This window comes from Trichomycterus rosablanca, chromosome 5, assembly GCF_030014385.1.
Source record: "Trichomycterus rosablanca isolate fTriRos1 chromosome 5, fTriRos1.hap1, whole genome shotgun sequence".
Taxonomy (NCBI): Eukaryota; Metazoa; Chordata; class Actinopteri; order Siluriformes; family Trichomycteridae; genus Trichomycterus; species Trichomycterus rosablanca.
The window spans coordinates 51,506,828-51,514,534 of NC_085992.1; positions in this window are offsets into that span (position 1 = coordinate 51,506,828).

Sequence of the window (7,707 nt, forward strand, 5' to 3'; positions counted from 1 at the left end):
GTCTAAACCACCGGCAACAAAAGTGAGTACACCCCTTAGTGAAAGTTCCTGAAGTGTCAATATTTTGTGTGGCCACCATTATTTCCCAGAACTGCCTTAACTCTCCTGGGCATGGAGTTTACCAGAGCTTCACAGGTTGCCACTGGAATGCTTTTCCACTCCTCCATGACGACATCACGGAGCTGGTGGATATTCGAGACTTTGCGCTCCTCCACCTTCCGCTTGAGGATGCCCCAAAGATGTTCTATTGGGTTTAGGTCTGGAGACATGCTTGGCCAGTCCATCACCTTTACCCTCAGCCTCTTCAATAAAGCAGTGGTCGTCTTAGAGGTGTGTTTGGGGTCATTATCATGCTGGAACACTGCCCTGCGACCCAGTTTCCGGAGGGAGGGGATCATGCTCTGCTTCAGTATTTCACAGTACATATTGGAGTTCATGTGTCCCTCAATGAAATGTAACTCCCCAACACCTGCTGCACTCATGCAGCCCCAGACCATGGCATTCCCACCACCATGCTTGACTGTAGGCATGACACACTTATCTTTGTACTCCTCACCTAATTGCCGCCACACATGCTTGAGACCATCTGAACCAAACAAATGAATCTTGGTCTCATCAGACCATAGGACATGGTTCCAGTAATCCATGTCCTTTGTTGACATGTCTTCAGCAAACTGTTTGCGGGCTTTCTTGTGTAGAGACTTCAGAAGAGGCTTCCTTCTGGGGTGACAGCCATGCAGACCAATTTGATGTAGTGTGCGGCGTATGGTCTGAGCACTGACAGGCTGACCCCCCACCTTTTCAATCTCTGCAGCAATGCTGACAGCACTCCTGCGCCTATCTTTCAAAGACAGCAGTTGGATGTGACACTGAGCACGTGCACTCAGCTTCTTTGGACGACCAACTGAGTGTCTGTTCTGAGTGGACCCTGCTCTTTTAAAACGCTGGATGATCTTGGCCACTGTGCTGCAGCTCAGTTTCAGGGTGTTGGCAATCTTCTTGTAGCCTTGGCCATCTTCATGTAGCGCAACAATTCGTCTTTTAAGATCCTCAGAGAGTTCTTTGCCATGAGGTGCCATGTTGGAACTTTCAGTGACCAGTATGAGAGAGTGTGAGAGCTGTACTACTAAATTGAACACACCTGCTCCCTATGCACACCTGAGACCTAGTAACACTAACAAATCACATGACATTTTGGAGGGAAAATGACAAGCAGTGCTCAATTTGGACATTTAGGGGTGTAGTCTCTTAGGGGTGTACTCACTTTTGTTGCCGGTGGTTTAGACATTAATGGCTGTATATTGAGTTATTTTGAGGGAAGAATAAATTTACACTGTTATATAAGCTGCACACAGACTACTTTTCATTGTGTCAAAGTGTCATTTTGTCAGTGTTGTCCCATGAAAAGATATACTTAAATATCTGCAGAAATGTGAGGGGTGTACTCACTTTTGTGATACACTGTATATATATATATATATGTTCTTGTCTATGTTTTTGTGTGAGTGTATATGCGTGTGTGTATGTATGTGTCTGCATATGTGTGTGTGTGTGTGTGTGTGTGTGTGTGTGTGTCTGAACCTAATGCACTTTTAATGAAGCCGTCTGTGCCGCCTGAGGCTGAATGGTGACGAGTTCTCGTCTGTCTGACGGGGTGCAGAGTGAAGCTACGAATTAACGTTCATTAAAGCGTCGAATCACCTTCCTCCTCCTCCTCCTCCTCCTCCTCTCTACCACGTTTATTACACACCGCTGGAACTTCAGTCAAACTATAACAGGCTAGCATCATATTTAACAGCAGAGCACTCAGACAGAAGCGAACGATTTAGGTTCGAGTCCCATCAATCAAACTCTCAACTATTTTTCATCGACACGGCGGGACGCTGCAGCTTCTGAAGTCTGTCGGCAGCTAACTCGAGCTGCAGGAGATAAGTACTGGACGCATTTCCTTAATTGAGCGCTTGATGTAGCGATGCCCGTGTGGCCCGGGGGGGCATCAGGGCAGTAAAAACACAGAGAGGAAGAAAGTGAAGACGATGCATTTCACCTTAAGGAGCCCACGAGGTGTTTTTAGCTCCCAACACTGTAAAAGCTTTTAAGCGTCCGACCCGCCTCGAGACGTGATCGATGCTGCAGAGGAGCAGTGAGCGTCTCAGGATGTGTTTACTGCTCCAGTTGAACCTGCTTCCGACTCATGTAGAAATATTTCTATTTCATTTCTCATTTTAGACACCTCACACTAATATAAACACACACACACACACACACACTGCTGAGGTACTGAAGCACCGCGTTCCTCCCCTGTTGTAGACAGAACTGAATTTCTCATGCAGCCGGTGTTGAAATGTGGGCGCGGCTCTCAGGGCTGGAATACGCTGGGGGTCAGAGGTGAGATAAAGATAAGAGTCGGTACAAACCTTCATCTGTGTTTCTCTTTCACCGCTCGTCCACGTGAGACGCCGATCAGGTCTGCAGCAGAGCCGCTACTGAGCACCAGGACGCCAAAACTCACCGGGGTAAAAAACCAGGCCTGTTCACATCAGAGTCATTATAACAGAGTAAATAAAAACTTTCTTATAAACTCTACACATGAACCCTGGGGTCACTGCAGTTACTGAGAGAATTTTAACATCAGACAACAACAATACTGATCTGATATTAGCATATACAAACTAAAATAAATAAATAAATATAAAACAACCAATAATAACAATATGTTATTAATAACAAGTTGTCACTGTTGAGTCCCTGAGCAAGGCCCTTAACCCTAAATTGCTCATCGTGTTCAGCTCATTGTGTAAGTCACTTTGAAAAAAAGCGTCGGCTAAATGCTGAAAATGTAAATGTAATAATAATAATAACAACAACCAATAATAATAATAATAAATACATAATAATAATAATAAATACATAATAATAATAATAATAATAATAATAAATACATAATAATAATAATAATAATAATAATAATAATAACCAATAATAATAATAATAACAATAATAATAGTATTAATAAAAACAACCAATGATAATAATAATAATAATAATAACATAATAATTACTTAATAATAATAATAATAATAATAAAAACGACCAATAACAATAATAATAAGAATAATAATAATTACATAATAATAATAACATAATAATAACAATAATAACAATAATAATAATTACATAATAATAACAATAATAATAATCATTGCATTATAACAATAATATTAATAATACAAATTATTATGATGTGACAATAATTATACCAATATATAAAATATTATAATAGAAGAATATAAAATAAAATAACAAATAAATAAATAAATATAAATAAATAACTTAATAATAACAATATAAAATAAAAAAATAAATAAATACATAAATAAATACAAAATAATAATATATAAAATAATATAAAATAAAAATGAATACATACATAAATAAAGTATAATAATTCATAAAATACTTAAAAATAAAATAAATTACAAATAATATTAAAAAGATTCCACCCTCCCCGTAACAATGATTACAGATAGCATTAAAGAATTAAAAATACAAATACACCCTAAAAGTTCTAGGGGTTTCAGAGATCTGAAATCAGCATACACAAACTAAAAATGTAAAACTAATAATAACAATAATAATTACAGAATAGCTATAATAAGAAGAATGCACTACATAGGGTATTCCACCATTTTAAATGAGATTCCAATCAAATGAAGTGAACTTCATCACTACGCCGGAATCTGGCTGGAACATTTACACATTGTGTGCGTTGTGGTTTAAGATGGCCGGAGCGTTATTATTATTAGAGAGCAGAATATTAATAATAATTAGACGAGTAATTTTTTTGAGAGTCATGAGTCGAGTCCGAGTCATTTGAAACGAGTCGGACTCGAGTCTCCATCTCTGTCCTGACAGCGTCTACATTACTGTCAGCACTTGGAAATAAGTAAGCACGTGATGGAATATCAGAGCGAGGATAAGCAGGAAGGAGTAATCACGCCAAATCACCGCCGCCCTCCGACAATTACTCAGGAATTTCTCTATCGGAGGTGCGGAGGGACGACGGTAATATTCCTGTTATCGAGCTTTTATGGCGTAGACGCAGGAGAGGATCCTAAACGTGCTCTGTGTTCCTCACCAGCCGAAATGACGTTAATATCGGCGAGGATCAGAGCTGGCACCGAAGGAAGCTCTCGATCCGAACAATAGGGGCATTTTCTCTCCTCACGAATCACATTCGATCAGAGAAGTGGATCGACGTAATGACGGGCGTAATGACGGGCGCCTCGACGGGCGCCTCGACGGACTCTTTCGGAGCATCGCTCCTAACGAGGCTCATTTGTCATCTGACGTTGGCGGCGGTTCATAACCGAGACACGTTCCCAATTCTTCTCCGTCCTCCGAAGACGGGATACGGGACGGAAAACCGCCGATCCGCTTGATGTCCGTCTGATGTCCGCGAGACGCCGTTTTCGCGGCAGTCCGTCTGAAACCCGGCACCGATGGATTCCCAGAGTGGCCCGATCAGCGACCGCGGGCGGCATTGGTGGGGACGTCGGCTGACTCCTCTACTTAAAAACACGACCAGACTTTAGACCAGGATCAACGTTCTAAAGCACGCCCGAAGGCCCCGGGGCCAGAGCGCGGGCCAACCGGGGCAGCCGAAAAGAACGATGGAGGGAAATAAAAAGGAATAAAGGTCGGCGCTAACGTTTACAAATTGAACCCGTGATCAAAGCCCGGGAGGAAGCGGGAGGAGGGACGCGGCGGGCGAGGTGTAGCCGCGCGAATGCTATTCATTAAGATTCGCTCTGCTCGTCTTCATGCCAATCTGTGACTGATTTGGGCGTCTGGCGGAGCACCGCGCTGGGAGAAACCGGATCTTAAGAAGGCCGATGGAGCCCGGAGCAGAAGGAGAAGGATGGAGCTCGGCGTTTCGTTCTCGGTGACACTTCTGCTCACCTTAGCGGAGGCGCCGCGGAACCAGATACCACCGCCGAGGCCGCCGGAGGGAGCGGTGCCGTACAAAAGTATTGGGACACCACTTCTAATGATTAAATTCACGTGTTTCAGCCACAACAGTTACTAACAGGTGTAATAAATTAGTGGTACTCATGTTGCTGCTGTTGGGCCCCTGAGCAAGGCCCTTAACCCTCGATAGCTCAAACTGTATTTTGTCACAACTGTAAGTCACTTTGGATAAAAGTGTCCACTAAATGCGGCAAAATGTTGGGCAGTAGTAGCTCAGTGATTAAGTCTACTAGACTAGCAATCAGAAGGTTGCTGGTTCAAGCCTCACTACAGCCAAGTTGCTGCTGTTGGGCCCCTAAGCAAGGCCCTTAGCCCTCAATTGTTTAAATTGTGTTCAGTCATAGTTGTAACTCGCTTTGGATAAAAGCATCTGCTAAATGCGGCAAAATATTAAGCAGTGATAGCTCAGTGATTAAAATACTGGACTAGCAATCAGAAGGTTGCTGGTTCAAGCCTCACTACACCCAAGTTGCCGCTGTTGGGCCCCTAAGCAAGGCCCTTAGCCCTCAATTGCTCAAATTAAGTTCAGTCATAACTGTAAGTCACTTTGGATAAAAGCGTCTCCTAATTATTGGGCAGTTGTAGGTCAGTGATTAAAGTACTGGAATAGCAATCAGAAGGTTGCTGGTTCAAGCTTCACTACAGCCACAGTTGGGCCCTTAAGCGAGGCCCTTAACTCTCAATTGCTCAAACTGTATTCAGTCATAACTGTAAGTCGCTTTGAATAAAAGCATCTGCTAATTATTGGGCAGTTGTAGCTCAGTGATTACAACTACTGGAGTAGCAATCAGAAGGTTGCTGGTTCAAGCCTCACTACAGCCACAGTTGGGCCCTTAAGCAAGGCTCTTAACCCTCAATTTCTCAAACTATATTCTGTCACAACTGTAAGTCACGTTGGGAAGTGGTAGCTTAGTGGTTTAGTCTACTGGACTAGCAATCAGAAGGTTGCCAGTTCAAGCTTCACTACAGCTACAGTTGGGCCCCTAAGCGAGGCCCTTAACCCTTGATTGCTCAAACTGTATTTTGTCACAACTGTAAGTCTCTTTGGATAAAAGCGTCTCCTAATTATTGGGCAGTGATAGCTCAGTGGTTACGTCTACTGGACTAGCAATCAGAAGGTTGCTGGTTCAAGTCTCACTACACCCAAGTTGCCACTGTTGGGCCCCTGAGCAAGGCCCTTAACCCCCAATTGCTCAAACTGTATTCAGTCATAATTGTAAGTCGCTTTGGATAAAAGCTTCTGCTAAATGCTGCAAAATATTGAGCAGTAGTAGCTCAGTGGTTTAGTCTACTGGACTAGCAATCAGAAGGTCGCTGGTTCAAGCCTCACCACAGCCAAGTTGCTACTGTGGGGGCCCTGAGCAAGGCCCTTAACCCCAAATTGGTAAAGCTCTTGTTTGCTCTTTAAACCATAAAACAGACTTTATTTTGTATTTATTTATTTTGACTTTGGCTCTTTCTGAGCCCCTCAGAATAAGTTCCACCTCACTGTTAGTCCCAGATAAAGCCGCTCGGTGGCTGCGTCCCAAACCACAGTGATGGTATCATTATTCTGACATCATATTTAGTCCCTAATTCGAGCGCGTTGAGCCTGTCTTGGCAGAGACGTTAACCTCCTGATTCTGGTTGCGTGCGCTCGCTTAACAGCGGCGGTTTCCTGATTTTCTCATCATTCCGGTGTAGATGGAAACTTTTTTATAAACAATATAAACAATAAAAAACAATATAAACAATAAAAAACAATATAAACAATAAAAAACAATATAAAACATCAACGAGGACAATGTACTCATTTACATTTTCAGCATTTAGCAGACGCTTTTATCTTTAGTGACTTACAGTACTGTGACAGTATACAGTAATTGGGGCTTGCTCAAGGGCCCAACAGTGGCAACCGGTGGGGCTTAAAAAGCAACCTTTCGATTACTAGTCCAGTGCCTGTTGCAGAAGCGCAGGTGTAAAAGAAGGGGTCCGCTGGGACTGCACAGGAGTCGGAGAAGGCGTGAGCAGCAATATACCCACCTCAAACACAATCAGGGATCCACCAGCAGCGGAAGACAAACTGACTACAATAAATCAGGAAAAAATTGAGAAAATGCATAAATAAAACAGAAAAAAGGTTTTGCCTTTATTAATAATAATTATGATTATTATTAATATTATTATTATTAGTAGTAGTAGTAGTATAACAATTATTATTATTATTGTTGTTATTATTTTTTATTATTATTTATTATTATTTTTTAATTATCATTATTATTATTTATTATTATTATTAATAACATTTATTATCATCATCATTATTATTATTATTTATTATTGTTTTTATTTTTATTATAATTATAATAATAATAATAATAATTATTATTATTATTATTATTTATTATTATTATTATTAGTAGTAGTAGTATAATTATTATTATTATTATTATTATTATTATTTTATTATTATTATTACTATTATTTATTATCATTATTATTATTATTATTATTATTATTTAATATATTAATATATTATTAATATATATAATATTTTGTGTATGTATATGCTGTATATATATATATATATACAGTGTATCACAAAAGTGAGTACACCCCTCACATTTCTGCAGATATTTAAGTATATCTTTTCATGGGACAACACTGACAAAATGACACTTTGACACAATGAAAAGT